The sequence below is a fragment of the Pan troglodytes genome, chromosome X (assembly GCF_028858775.2).
Source record: "Pan troglodytes isolate AG18354 chromosome X, NHGRI_mPanTro3-v2.0_pri, whole genome shotgun sequence".
Taxonomy (NCBI): domain Eukaryota; kingdom Metazoa; phylum Chordata; class Mammalia; order Primates; family Hominidae; genus Pan; species Pan troglodytes.
This window is the reverse complement of record NC_072421.2, coordinates 17,353,212-17,368,052: the sequence shown is the minus strand read 5'-3', so window position 1 is coordinate 17,368,052 and position 14,841 is coordinate 17,353,212. Positions and strand designations below refer to the sequence as shown.

At 45.1% G+C, this 14,841-nt stretch overlaps 1 non-coding gene across 1 annotated transcript; it reads right to left on the bottom strand.

Moving 5' to 3' along the window:
• Window positions 1-14,319: 14,319 nt before the first annotated feature.
• LOC112207181 (U7 small nuclear RNA) lies at window positions 14,320-14,381 on the bottom strand. The gene has a single exon (XR_002941638.1). It is a non-coding gene; the product is annotated as a U7 small nuclear RNA (small nuclear RNA).
• Between the last annotated feature and the right edge of the window lie 460 nt (window positions 14,382-14,841).

The following is a 14,841-nucleotide window of genomic DNA, read 5'->3' as shown; positions in this document are numbered from 1 at the left end:
GCTACTAATTTCACCTACGAAAACCCATTTCTGGCCAGGCACGGTGGCTCACACCTGTAACCCCACCACTTTGGAAGACTAAGGTGGGTGTATCGCTTGACTCCAGGAGTTCAAGACCAACTGGGCAATATGGCAAAACCCCATCTCTGCAAAAAATACCAAAAAATTAGCTGGGTGTGGTGGTGCACACCTGTAGTCCCAGTTATTTGGGAGGCTGAGGCAGGAGGATCACCTGAGCCTGGGAGGTGGAGGTTGCAGAGAGCCAAGATTGTGCCACTGCACTCCAGCCTGGGCAACAAGAGAGAGACCCTGTCTAAAAAAAGAAAAAAGAAAACCCATTTCTTTTTTTTTTTTTTTAGACGGAGTTTCGCTCTTGTTGCCCAGGCTGGAGTGCAATGGCGCGATCTCGGCTCACTGCAATCTCAGCCTTCTGGGTTCAAGCCATTCTCTTGCCTCAGCCTCCCAAGTAGCTGGAATCACAGGCATGTGCCACCACGCCCAGCTAATTTTGTATTTTTAGTAAAGACGGGGTTTCTCCACCTTGGTCAGGCTGGTCTCGAACTCCTGACCTCAGGTGATCCGCCCGCCTCAGCTTCCAAAGTGCTGATTACAGGCATGAGCCACTGCGCCTGGCAAGAAAACTCATTTCTAACCTTCATTTTGCTACTTAAGAAAGCCTCTGTTATTAGTTGAGCTATGGCTAACAGAAGCATCTGTAGTGGCTAGAATAGGAAATATGGACTCCTGACCACCCCTGGTGTATAAAGTCCTAAGTGGGGTCATTTCCAGCTCTAAACACAACACACTCCTCCTCCACCTCTTCCTTCTCTATCTTTGCTGACAGTAAATTACAGGCCTCATCATACCCTATAATATGATCACAGATATTAACATAGCTAAAGAAGCAATGTGGGGCTGGGCACGGTAGCTCATGCCTGTAATCCTAGCACTTTGGGAGGCCGAGGCGGGTGGATCACCTGAGGTCGGGAGTTCGAGACCAGCCCGACCAACATGGAGAAACTCTGTCTCTACTAAAAATACAAAATTAGCTGGGCGTGGTGGCTACTAATCCCAGCTACTTGGGACGCTGAGGCAAGAGAATTGCTTGAACCCCGGAGGCGGAGGCTGCAGTGAGCCGAGATCGGGTGCACTCCAGCCTGGGTGACAGAGCAAAACTCCATCTCGGGGAAAAAAAAAAAAGAAGCAGCAATGTGGCTATGAGAAGAGTGGAAACCTAGAAACTTAGGGAGAGAGTAAGGAAGGCCAGGCAGCCAAAGCCCATCTAAGCAATTTTTGGAAGACAAAGAATCTTGGTCAAAAAGAGGACTTCAAAAATGATCATCCTATTTGTAAGGCTATCCTTTACGTGGGGATGGAGGCTCCAGTTATCCTAACACCTTTGATCAATGGGAATTGATTTGATTTCTTACCTAACCACCTTCCCATTGTAATTGTGCTTCCTACAATCGGAAGCAGGTCTGTGCTCTGACCACAGGGAGAGAATGTAGATGTGTACCTTTTAACTCCATGAGACACTTACATTTGCTCATTGTTAACAAAGGGACATTTTGACTTTATTATTATTTTATTTACTTATTTATTTATTTTTTGAGACAGAGTTTCACTCTTGTTGCCCAGGCTACAGTGCAATGGCACAATCTCGGCTCGCTCCAATCTCCGTCTCCCGGGTTCAAGCGATTCTCCTGTCTCAGCCTCACAAGTAGCTGGAATTACAGGCACCCACCACCACACCCAGCCAATTTTTGTATTTTTAGTAGAGATGGGTTTTCACCATGTTGGGCAGGCTGGTCTCGAACTCATAACATTAGGTAATCCATCCACCTCAGCCTCCCAAAGTGCTGATTTACAGGCATGAGCCACCACACCTGGCCATTATTATTTTTGAGACGGGGTCTCACTCTGTTGACCAGGCTGGAGTACAGTGACACGACCTTGGCTCACTGCAACCTCCACCTCCCAGGCTCAAGCAATCCTCTCATCTCAGCTTCCCAAGTAGCTGGGACTACAGGAGTGCACCACCATGCCTGGCTAATTTTTTGTATTTTTGGTAGAGATGGGGTTTCACCATGTTGCCTAGGCTGGTCTCAAACTCCTGAGCTCAAGCAATCCACCCACCTCGGCCTCCCAAAGTGCTGCGATTACAGGCATATTCGACTTTATATAGCAGCTCTGGTTAATGTGTACCTATTCCCTGACAGAGAGTGTACTCTGGGTGATCCCTCCAGGAAGCCCCACTGGTCCCAGGATATCTTAGTTGCCTGTGTTATGTACCCCTAGCATACTGTACTTCCCATACCAGGCCAGTCCCCACTCTTCAAGGCAGTGGTTTGTCTAATTGACTCTTTCCCCCAGCCAGATGGTAAACAAAGTGAGGGCAAGGACTGTGCCCATAAGACTCCTATATTCCCAGTGCCCAGCAGAATGCCAGGCACAGTCTGCACACGGTGGTTCACGCCTGTAATCCCAGCAATTTGGGAGGCCGAGGCAGACAGATCGCTTGAGGTAAGGAGTTCAAGACCAGCCTGGCCAGCATGTTGACACCCGCCTCTATCAAAAATACAAAAATTAGCCAGGCATAGTGGTGGGCACCTGTAATCCCAGCTACTACGGAGGCTGAAGCAAGAGAATTGCTTGAACCCTGAAAGTGGAGGTTGCAGTGAGCTGAGATCGCACCACTGCACTCCAGCCTGGGCGACAGAGCAAGACTCCACCAAAAAAAAAAAACAAAACAAAAAAACCCAGGCACAGAGAAAGCTCTCCACACATACTTATTGAGAAAAAGATCCCCTGAATAGGTAACTGCATTAAGAAATCTGCTTTCTGAATCTGTTCAAATGAGGACCAAACCTTCAATTCCCCAAGGTGATATCCTATCCCTTCTTGTGACATCTTGGAGAGTTTTCTGACAGCAATATCCCTCTGCAACACTGTGTAGACCCTCCAGCAGCCAAGGGACCAAGGTCATTCCAGGATAAACTTGGTGGCAATAGAAAGTTTTCATTCATCAGTTAAACAGGAGCACTGTATTAGCCACCAGGCATACCTTGATTTAGAATAAGGGGCACCCAGGCCAACACTGAACACTCACATGTACAACAAACAATAAAGTAATTTATAAAATGGAGGTATTGCAGGGTAACCTCTTGAGGGTTATTTTCTACTGGTGGTGGGGAGGTTTAAGGATGGTTTAAGGTGACATCTGAGCTGTGTCTAAAGGGTCAACAGAAGTTAAATTAGCCACACTAGTCTGACTTGTCCACCTCAGAGTACTTTCACAGAAAGAAAAGCTCCTACTAACTTTTAAATCAGCCAAGAGTATTGTTTCATCAAAAGAGTTGAATTTCATGTTTGTTGCATACTATTGGGGTTGTAGGTAGTGAAAAAGAGTGTTTGCCTCTTCATAGAACAAAAAGCTTATTGTTTAATATGATTACACAATACCATCTTTCTGAGCTAACCCTGATTTTAGTCCTTGTAGGAATTTGGCCAGTTTCTGCATTTGCTATAGATGTCCACATTTCTGGCAGACACTGAAAGATTTAGAAAATGATTATACTTTATACACAGATCACTCAGGCATACTGATGGCAGGCTATGGAGTGTACTATCAGATTGGCACACACCAGGGTGCCAGCTCTAGCAGAAAGAGGATTTTTAAAATAAAAACTCTTCTCATGTATGGACTATTGGGAGAGAGTATGTGCGTTTCAAAAATTCGAATACGTATATTGCATATTTCAGAGTATTGGGATTCATTCATTTTGTTTTGATATACTTCCCCAAGTCTCACCTATAATTATAGACTTCAAGGACATGGAAACAATGTTCATGTATAGAGACAATGGAAAAGAAAAATACAAACTACAAATAGGTTTAGGCTTTATTGAAAATCTCGGGGCCAGGAGTGGTAGCACATGTCTGTAATCCCAGCACTTTGGGAGTTCGAGGCAGGGGGATTGCTTGAGGCCAGGAGTTCAAGACCAGCCTGGGCAACATAGGGAGACCCCATCTCTACAAAAAATAAAAAATTAGCCTTAGCCAAGTGTGGTGGTGCACACCTGTAGTCACAGCTACTTGGGAGGCTGAGGCAGGAGGATCGTTTGAGCCTAGGAGGTTGAGGCTGCAGTGAGCTGTGATCATGTCAGTGCATTCCAGCCTGGGTGACAGAGTAAGACCCTGTCTCAAAACAAAACAATTTTTTTTTTTGAGACAGAGTCTCACTCTGTCACCTAGGCTAGAATGCGAAGTGAGACCCTGTCTCAAAACAATTAAAACAATTTTTTGTTTTGACAAACTGAGACCCTGTCTCAAAACAATTAAAACAATTTTTTTTTTTTGAGGCGGAGTCTTGCTCTGTCACCCAGGCTAGAGTGCAGTTGGCACGATCTCGGCTCAATGCAACCTCCGCCTCCCGGGTTCAAGTGATTCTCCTGCCTCAGCCTCCAGAGTAGCTGGGATTACAGGTGCAAGCCACCACGCCCAGCTAATTTTTGTATTTTGTGATCCCAAAGTGCTGGGATCACAGGTGTGAGCCACTGCGCCCAGCCGAACAATTTTTTCAAGTTTTTTTTTTTGTTTCGTTTTGTTTTAAGAAACAGAATCTCTTTCTCTGTGTTACCCTGGCTGGAGTATAGTGGTTTTCATCCTAGCCCACTACAGCGTCAAATTGGGCGACAGAGTAAGACCTTGTCTCAAAAAAAAAAAAAAAAAAAGAGAAAAGAAAAGGGCTGGGCTCGGTGGTTCACGCCTGTAATCCCAGCACTTTGGGAGGCCAAGGCAGGTGGATCACCTGAGGTCAGTAGTTCGAGACCAGCCTGGCCAACATGGTGAAATCTCATCTCTACTAAAAAGAAAACACAAAAATTAGGCCAGGCACGGTGGTTCATGCCTGTAATCCCAGCACTTTGGGAGGCCAAGGTGGGCAGATCACTTGAGGTTGGGAGTTCACGACCAGGCTGACCAACATGGAGAAACCCCATTTCTACTAAAAAATACAAAATTAGCCAGTCGTGGTGGCGCATGCCTGTAATCCCAGCTACTTGGGCCGCTGAGGCAGGAGAATTGCTTGAACCCGGGAGGCGGAGATTGCAGTCAGCTGAGATCGCACCATTGCACTCCAACCTGGGCAATAAGAGTGAAACTCCATCTTAAAAAAAAAAAATTAACTGGATGTGGGGGCGCGTGCCTGTAATCCCAGCTACTTGGGAGGCTGAGGCAGGGGAATTGCTTGAACCTGGGAGGTGGAGGTTGCAGTGAACTGAGATCGCACCACCGACAGAGCAAGAATCCGTCTCAAGAAAAAGAAAAAAGAGAAGAGAAGAGAAGAAAAGAGAAGAGAAAAGAAAGGGGAACCATCCTGGCCAACCTGGTGAAACCCCGTCTCTACTAAAAATACAAAAAATTAGCCAGGCATAGTGGCGGATGCCTGTAATCTCAGCTACTCGGGAGGCTGAGGCAGTAGAATCCCTTGAACCCAGGAGGCAGAGGTTGCAGTGAGCTGAGATTGTGCCACTGCACTCTATCCTGGGCGACAGAGTGAGACTCAAAAGAAAAAAGAAAAAAAGAAAGAAAAAAGAAAAAGAAAGAAATCAGCATCCAGTTTAAACCACTGTAATTCTGGATTTTTCTGTCACTTGCCATCAAGCTGATTCTGAAATCACAGAAAGATATATATAGATTTGCTTCTAGGGAAGAGGGTCTATGCTTTTTCACTCACAGTCTCACACACACACACAGACACACACACACACAGATGCTCACTTCCTCCCATCATCATCCTCTCTAAATGGTTGTTTTCATTGTGTTAATTTAATATCTTAATTTTTTTTACATTATTTTCATGTAGATATTATTCACAACCTAGTTGTATAGTATCCTATTAATAATTTCTTTTTTATGTTTCTTTTTTCTTTTTTTTAAATTGAGATAGGGTCTTGCTCTGTTGCCCAGGCTGGTCTCAAACTCCTGGACTCAAGTGATCCTCCCACCTCAGTGGGAGCCACGGTGCCCTGCTCCATGTTTCTTATCTTTTCTCTTCTATTTTCCTATATCCTGTTTTGCTACAGACAGTTCCAGGGTTACAATTTTTGATGTTGCGATGGTGCCAAAGTTGTATGAATTTGACTTTGAGTACCCATACAACCATTCTGTTTTTCACTTTCAGTACAAGTATTCAATAAAGCACATGAGATATTCAACACTTTATTGTAAAACAGCTTTGTGTTTGATGATTTTGACCAACCGTAGGCTAATATAAGTATTATGAGCTTGGCCAGGAGTAGTGGCTTACGCCTGTAATCCCAGTACTTTGGGAGGCCGAGGTGGGCAGATCACCTGAGGTCAGGAGTTCGAGGCACACCTGGCTAACATGGTGAAACCCCATCTCTACTAAAATACAAAAATTAGCCGGGCGTGGTGGCTGGCGCCTGTAATCCCAGCTACTTGGGAGGCTGAGGCACGCGAATCACTTGAACCTGGGAGGCAGAGGTTGCAGTGAGCCGAGATCGTCTCACTGCACTCCAGCCTGGGCAATAGAGCAAGACTCCGTCTCAAAAAAACAAACAAAGTATTATGAGCTTACATTAAGGTAGGCTAGGCTAAGTTATGATGTTTGGTAGGTTAAGTGTATTTTTTTTTTTTTCCGAGATGGAGTCTTGCTCTGTCTTGCCCAAGCTGGAGTGCAGTGTCACCATCTCGGCTCACTGCGGCCTCCGCCTCCCAGGTTCAAGCAATTCTTCTATCTCAGCCTCCCGAGTAGCTGAGACTACAGGCATGTGCCACTACACCTGGCTAATTTTGTATTTTTAGTAGAGAAGGGGTTTCACCATGTTGGCCAGGCTGGTCTCGAACTCCTGACCTCAGGTGATCCACCCGCCTTGGCCTCTCAAAGTGCTGGGGTTACAGGCATGAGCCACCACGCCCGGTCAGGTTAAGTGTATTAAATGCATTTTCCACTTATGATATTTTCAACTTCTGATGGGTTTACTGGAACATAACGCCATCATAAGTCAGGGAACATCTGTACTTTGTAGATGATCTCAACTTTGTCTTCTAATACTACTAATGAAGTTTTGATCAATGTCATATTTTATTTACTTTTTATTTAATTATTAATTTGTGAGACAAGTCTTGCTCTGTCACCGAGGCTGGAGTGCAGTGGTGTGATCATAGCTCACCGCAGCCTCTACCTCCAGGGCTCAAGTTGAGGCAGGAAAATAGGATCTGGAGGCAGGGAATATAAGGCCGATTCACACTTCAGCTATGACAGGAAATATCCTCTCCATAGGACGTAGGCCAAGTAAATGATTGTAACTTTACTTTATCCTCTTCATTTACATAGGGCATACCTCAAGTAGAGGTTATTTTTAAACTCCCAAAAATTCTGAAACAGGGCCTTTGAGCTATGCTTGGGCCTGCTCAAACCCTGTGGAGTGTACTTTCATTTTCAATAAATCCCTTCATTCCTTCCTTGCTTTGTTTGTGCGTTTTGTCTAATTCTTTGCTCAAGACGCCAAGAACCTGGACACTCTTCCCCGGTAGCAAAGTGATCCTCCCACCTCAGCCTCCCAAATAGCTGGGACTAGAGGCATGCACCACCATGCCTGGCTAATTTTTATTTATTTATTTCATTTTATTGGTAGAGACTTGGTGTTACTATGTTGCCCAGGCTGGTCTTGAACTCCTGGGCTCAAAGGATCCTCCCTCCTTGGCCTTCCAAAGTGCTTGGATTGGTGTGAGCCACTGCCCCCAGTCTGCAGGACAATTTTTTTTTTTTTTTTTTGAGACAGAGTTTCGCTCTTGTTGCTCAGGCTGGAGTGCAATGGCCCCATCTTGGCTCACTGCAACCTCTGCCTCCTGGGGTCAAGCAATTCTCCTGCCTCAGCCTCCCAAGTAGTTGGGATTACAGGCATGCACCACCACCACGCTTGGCTAATTTTGTATTCTTAGTAGAGACGGGGTTTCACCATGTTGTTCAGGCTGGTCTTGAACTCCTGACATCAGGTGATCCTCCTGCCTTGGCATCCCAAAGTGCTGGGATTACAGGCGTGAGCCACCACGCCAGGCTGACAATTCTTGAAGAGTAAATAGCTTTTCCCATCAAAAGGAATCAAGATTCCTTGAAGAAATGCCTGCTTCCAGGTCTGAGGAAAGGAAATGTAAATTATTACCGATTTTTCTTATTTTTCCTACTATGTTAAGCACAGAAATTCCCAAAAACATAACCACAAATAGTTAAAAAAATATATAAAAAAAAGATGGCCAAGTGTGGGTGGCTCACGTCTGTACTCCCAGCACTTTGGGAGGCCAAGGCGGGCGGATCACCTGAGGTCGGGAGTTCGAGACCAGCCTGACCAACATGGAGAAACCCCGTCTCTACTAAAAATACAAAATTGGCCCGGTGTGGTGGCACATGCCTGTAATCTCAGCTACTTGGGAGGCTGAGGCAGGAGAATCGCTTGAACCCGGGAGGCGGAGGTTGCGGAGAGCCGAGATCACGCCATTGCACTCCAGCCTGGGCAACAAGAGCGAAACTCCGTCTCAAGAAAAAAAAAAAAAAAAGATATAGCCGCCATTTTGGTGTAAGCCTTCCGAGTCTTTTCTATGCATATGAGGCAGGAGAATAGGGTCCGGAGGCAGGGAACCTAAGGCCGATTCAAGCTGGCTTTCTAGAACTAAGTCAATGGCCGGGCGCGGTGGCTCACGCCTGTAATCCCAGCACTTTGGGAGGCCGAGGCAGGCAGATCACCTGAGGTCGGGAGTTTGAGACCAGCCTGACCAATATGGAGAAACCCTGTCTCTACTAAAAATACAAAATTAGCCGGGCATGGTGGCGCATACCTGTAATCCCAGCTACTCAGGAGGCTGAGGCAGGAGAAGCGCTTGAACCCGGGAGGCGGAGGTTGCGGTGAGCCGAGATCGTGCCATTGCACTCCATCCTGGGCAATAAGAGTGAAGTGCGTCTCAAAAAAAAAAAAAAAAAAAAAACTAAGTCAAAAGGAACATCCCAACTTTCCACAGGTAAATAACAAAAGGATTGTAAACTACTCCCTTTGCAAATCCACCCCACCCCCACCCCACCTTTCTGTGCGGCAGATGGAAAATTGAAAGCATTTCTGATTGGTTGCCTTCTTTTCTTTCTTTCTTTTTTTTTTGGGGGGGGGGGGTGGGGGGGAAGTTGTCTACCTCTGTGGCCCAGGCTGGAGTGCAGTGGCACGATCTTGGCTCACTGCAATCTCTGCCTCCCAGGTTCAGGCGATTTTTGTGCCTCAGCCTCTCAAGTAGCTGGAATTACAGGCACGTGCCACCACGCCCAGCTAAATTTTTTATTTTTAGTAGAGATAATTCCTCATGTTGGCCAGACTGGTCTCAAACTCCTGACCTCAGGTGATCCAGCCGCCTTGGCCTCCCAAAGTGCCGGGGTTCCAGGCGTGAACCACCACGCCCAGCCTGATTGGTTGCTTTCTGTAGCCAATCAGACGTTTGCATAGGAGTGAGTTTAACTTTGTAACTACACTTCATCCTCTGATTGGTTGCTTTCCACAACCAAACAGACTGATTGGTTGCTTTCCACAACCAAACAGACTGATTGCAGGCCGCTATTTCATTTACATAGGGTGTACACCATGTAACCAATGGGAAACCCCTAGAGGGTATTTAAATTCCAGAAAATTCTGGGGCTCTTGAGCCCCTGTACTAGGCCTGCTCCAGCCTTGTGGAATGTACTTTTGTTTTCAGTAAATCTCTGCTTTTGTTGCTTCATTCTTTCCTTGCTTTGTGCGTTTTGTCCAATTCTTTGTTCAAAACGCCAAGAACCTGGACACCCTCCACCGGTAACACAAAAGCATGCCCAACACACACATACACGGGCACTTTTGGAAGAAAAAGTGTAATCGTATTAAATATTTTTGTAAATTGCCTTTTATATTTCATTTAACATTATATTGTGAACCTTCTCTTATGTCAAATGTAGCGCTTTGACGTCATTTTTGAAAGCATTCAAGAAATCCTTTATCCAAAAGAAATCACAGTCAGGGCATCGGTGAACAAAACAAATTGGTTGAGTTTCCCGGGTGGACTCTGGACTGGGCCTTTTCCCTACCTTGCAGGCTGCAGCCATGCTTGGGAGCTACGGCATTAATCTATAGGGCAATGACTCAGCTTCATTTGCATAACCATGGTGCACTGCATGCAATATATTTACAAGTTAAAAGCCGTAGGTGTCCTTTAAACCTGCTGTTTTGAAGAATGATACTTTTCCTTACACATTCGCCTGAAAGAAGTGCTGTTATGTATTTGAGCTGGGCTTAATTTCACCCTCAGTGTACCAGAGGTGGCTGTTACCTGGCAACTGCCTTTCCAAGATTGCTGTTGTTCTTTCTTGTTTTTAGATTACTGGAGTTAGTCTTTTTTTTTTTTTTTTTAATTCTGTTACTATTTTATGAGACAGGGTCTTGTTCTGCTACACACACTGGATTACAGTAGTACAAATATGGCTCACTGTAGCCTCGGCCTCCTGGGCTTAGACCACTCTCTTGCTACAGTGGTAAATGCCCAGCTAATTTTATATTTTTACATTTTATTTATTTGTGTTTTTTTTATTTGTTTTTTTTTGAGACAGCGTCTCACTTTGTTGGTCAGGCTGGTCTCAAATTCCTCGGCTCAAGTGACCCTCCCACGGCGGGGATACAAGCATGAGCCACTGTGCCTGGCTTTGCCTTTTATTAAAGATTTAAGCAAAAATAAAACTAAGTAGAGTTTGTTGGGGGTTTTTTGTTTGTTTTTTGAGACAGTCTTTGTTGGGTTTTTGTTTGTTTGTTTGTTTTTTAAGACAGTTGCCCAGTCGCCCAGGCTGGAGTACAGTGGTGCAATCACAGCTCACTGCAACCTTGACCTCCCAGGCTCAAGTGATCCTCCCATCTCAGCCTCCCGAGTAGCTAGGACTACAAGTGCATGCCACCATACCTGGTGAATTTTTTGTACTTTTATTAGAGATGGGGTCTCACTATGTTGCTCAGGCTGGTATAGAACTCCTGGGCTCAAGGGATCTGCTAGCCTTGGTCTCCCAAGGTGCTGGGATTATAGGCATGAGCCAACAGGCCCAGTGAGTAGAGTTTTAACTGGGTGTTTTATTGAGGTGTGTAATGTTGGGACCTGTCTTCTCCTTGTTTTATGTAGCTGTAGTTTCTTGATTTCTCTTATGCTATGTAATATCTGACTTTTATGGTAGCTGTTTCTTTTAGTTCTACTACATATGTAGTATAGTTGTACCTGTATTTGGAGTTTACATAGGTCTTCTCTCCAATCTTGCATTTTCTGTTTAACATTACATTTATGAGATTCATAGATTCACTCACAGCACTGTGCACAGCTGTTATTTTTTCGTGTTCTTGGCTCTTCGCTATGGTTATCACACTGTCATTATAATTCCATTCTACTGTTGATGCACATTTGGGTTGGGTGCAGCCTGAGGTCACTAGAACATCACTTTTATTGACAGTCGTGCATGTGCCACCTACTAGCACATGCCATATGATGTTTTTATCTTCCACTTTACTAAGTAATGGTAGTTATTTTCATAAGTGGTTAATACCATTTGGTATTCCCTAGGAGAGGAACTGCTTGCTGGGCAAAGAGAAGTACATATTCAACTTTTCATTGAAGTAATGCCAGTTTTGGCTTACTTCCAAAGAGATTGTGCCAGTGCATAGTTGCGCCAATAGCACGTCGATGTTCCTGTTGTTTCACATGCTTACTAACTCTTGATATTTTCAGACTTCTACTTTTTTTTTTTTTTTGAGATAGGGTCTCACTCTGTCACCCAGGTTGGAGTGCAGTGGCACGATCTCGGCTTACTGCAACCTTTGCCTCCCAGGTTCAAGTGGTTCTCCCACCACAGTCTCCCAAGCAGCTGGGACTACAGGCGCGCACCACCATGCCCAGCTAATTTTTGAATTTTAGTAGAGATGGGGTTTCATCATGTTGCCCAGGCTGGTCTTCAACTCCTGAGCTCAGGCAATCTGCCCACCTCAGCCTCCCAAAGTCTTAGGATTACAGGCGTGAGCCACTGCGCCCAGCCTTCAGACTTCTACATTTTTGACCATCTGGTGGGTATAAAATGTATCACTTAAAATATTTGCACACAATTCCATCATGTGGATGAACCACCATTTGTTCAAATCAAGATTCTGGTGTATGACATATAGGTACCTGCCAATTTTTCTATTGTATACTCAAAGTCTTGCTTATCTAATTGCTTCCTTAGCATAAATTCCAAGAGTAGAAATGTCGGGTTAAATGTTCCTCACATTTAACATTTTGATGCTTGTTACCCAACTGCCATTTGGAAAGATTTAACAATTTTACACTCCCATCTACAGTATTTTTATGCTTTTTCCCCATACCCGTGTCAAAATTAGGTATTAAAAGAAATCTACAAAAATTAGCTGGGCATGGTGGCAGGTGCCTGTAATCCCAGCTACTCGAGAGGCTGAGGCAGGAGAATCGCTTGAACCCTGGAGGCGGAGGTTGCAGTGAGCCGAGATCGCACCACTGCACTCCAGCCTGGGCGACAGAGCAAGACTCCGTTCCAAAAAAAAAAAAAAAGATGCATGTCCTTAATTTTAGAAGTCAAATTACACAAGGCTTTTAAAACAACAGAGACCCTTGACCAGTGCTTCTCTCTTTGTAACTACCCAATGGGTTCATTTTGCCCACTGCCCAGATGGAGCCGATTTATCAAAACAAGGGAATTGCAATAGAGTTTAATACACACAGAGCTGGCTGAACAGGAGACCGGAGTTTTATTATTACTGTGAATAGAAAATATCTTGGGCCCCCAAAATCACTAAGCTAAAGGGAAAATTCAAGCTGGGAACTGCTCAGGGCAAACTTGCCTCCCATTCTATTCAAAGCCATCCCTCTGCTCACTGAGATAAATGCATATCTGATTGCCTCCTTTGGAAAAGCTAATCAGAAACTCAATGCAACGGTTTGTCTCTCATCTACCTGTGACCTGAAAGCCCTCTCCCCTTTCCAGTTGTGCGCTTTTGCTTCCAGTTGTCCCGCCTTTCCGGACCACACCAATGTTCATCTTACATATGTTGATTGGTGTCTCATGTCTCCCTAAAATGTATGAAACCAAGCTGTGCTCTGACCACTTTGGGCACATGTTGTCAGGACCTCATGAGGCTGTGTCACAGGCACACATCCTCAACCTTGGCAAAATAAAGTTTCTAAATTAACTGAGGCCTGTCTCAGATTTTTGGGTTTCACATTCCTCAAATCAGTCTCCCTGAAGATTTGGAAACTGAGGTTTTTAAAGGATAATTTGGTGGGTATGGGGCTAAGGAGTGGGGAGTGCTGATTGGTCAGGTCAGAGATGAAATCCTAGGAGGTCAGTCGAAGCTGTCCTCTAGCAATGAGTCGGTTCCTGGGTGGGGGCCACAACACCAGATGAGCCAGTTTATTGATCTGGGTGGCACCAGCTAATCCATGGACTGAAAAATATCTTCAGCACCTAATCTTAGGTTTTATGGTAGTGGGTAGTGATGTTATCCCTAGGAGCAATTGAGGAGGTTTAGAATCTTGTGGCCTCTAGCTGCAAGACTCCAGAACCATAATTTCTTTATTTTTTTATTTTTTATTTTTATTTATTTATTTATTTTGAGACAGAGTTTCGCTCTTGTTGCCCAGGCTGGAGTGCAATGGCACGACCTCGGCTCGCTGCAACCTCTGCCTCCCAGGTTCAAGCAATTCTCCTGCCTCAGCCTCCTGAGTAGTTGGGATTACAGACACCTGCCACCATGTCTGGCTAATTTTTGTATTTTTAGTAGAGACAGGGTTTCACCATGTTGGCCGGGCTGGTCTCGAACTCCTGACCTCAGGTGATCTGCCTGCCTCAGCCTCCCAAAGTGCTGGGATTACAGGCATGAGCCACCGTGCCCGGGCTATTTTTCTTTTATTATTATTATTATTTTTACTTTCTTTTTCTTTTTTTTTTTGGACGGAGTCTCGCTCTGTCGCCCATGCTGGAGTGCAGTGGCGCGATCTTGGCTCACTGCAACCTCCGCCTCCTGGGTTCATGCCATTCTCCTGCCTCAGCCTCCCGAGTAGCTGGGATTATAGGCACCCGCCACCACGCCCGGCTAATTTTTTTTTTTTTCATATTTAGTAGAGATGGGGTTTCACCATGTAAGCCAGGATGGTCTCTATCTCCTGACCTCGTGATCCGCCCGCCTCAGCCTCCCAAAGTGCTGGGATTACAGGCGTGAGCCACCGCACCCGGCTATTTTTACTTTCTTGGGCTTTCCAGTAAAGACCAGAAAACCTGCTAGATAAATTCTAAAACAGCTGTGACACTAAACCATAATATTGTGGCTCATTTGTTAGTCCTACAAAGGCAGTGTGGTTCCCATGCAAGAATGGGGTTTGTTTCAGGAAAGGGCTGTTACAATCTTTATGTCAAAGTTAAAGTTCTTCCCAAAGTTAGTTTGGCCTATGCCCAGGAATGAACACAGAAGCAAGATGGAGTCAGGTCAGATCTACACACTGCCATAACTTTGTCACTGTTACACTTTTTGCAAAGGCCATTTCACATCCCCAATTCCCACTTCTCAGGAGCCATTTAAAACTTAGCAGTTTTGTCTGTTTGTGTCTGTGTCTCATAACAATATGCTTACGCCACTTGCCCTTGATTTTCAGTTGTAGATTGTGGCAGAGACCACAAATTGCCCACCCTGATACCAACTTTTCCTCAGCCTTCCGAGTTACTGCACCTCCAGAATTCCTGAGCATTTCCAGGCTTCTGAAGCACGAAAGTGT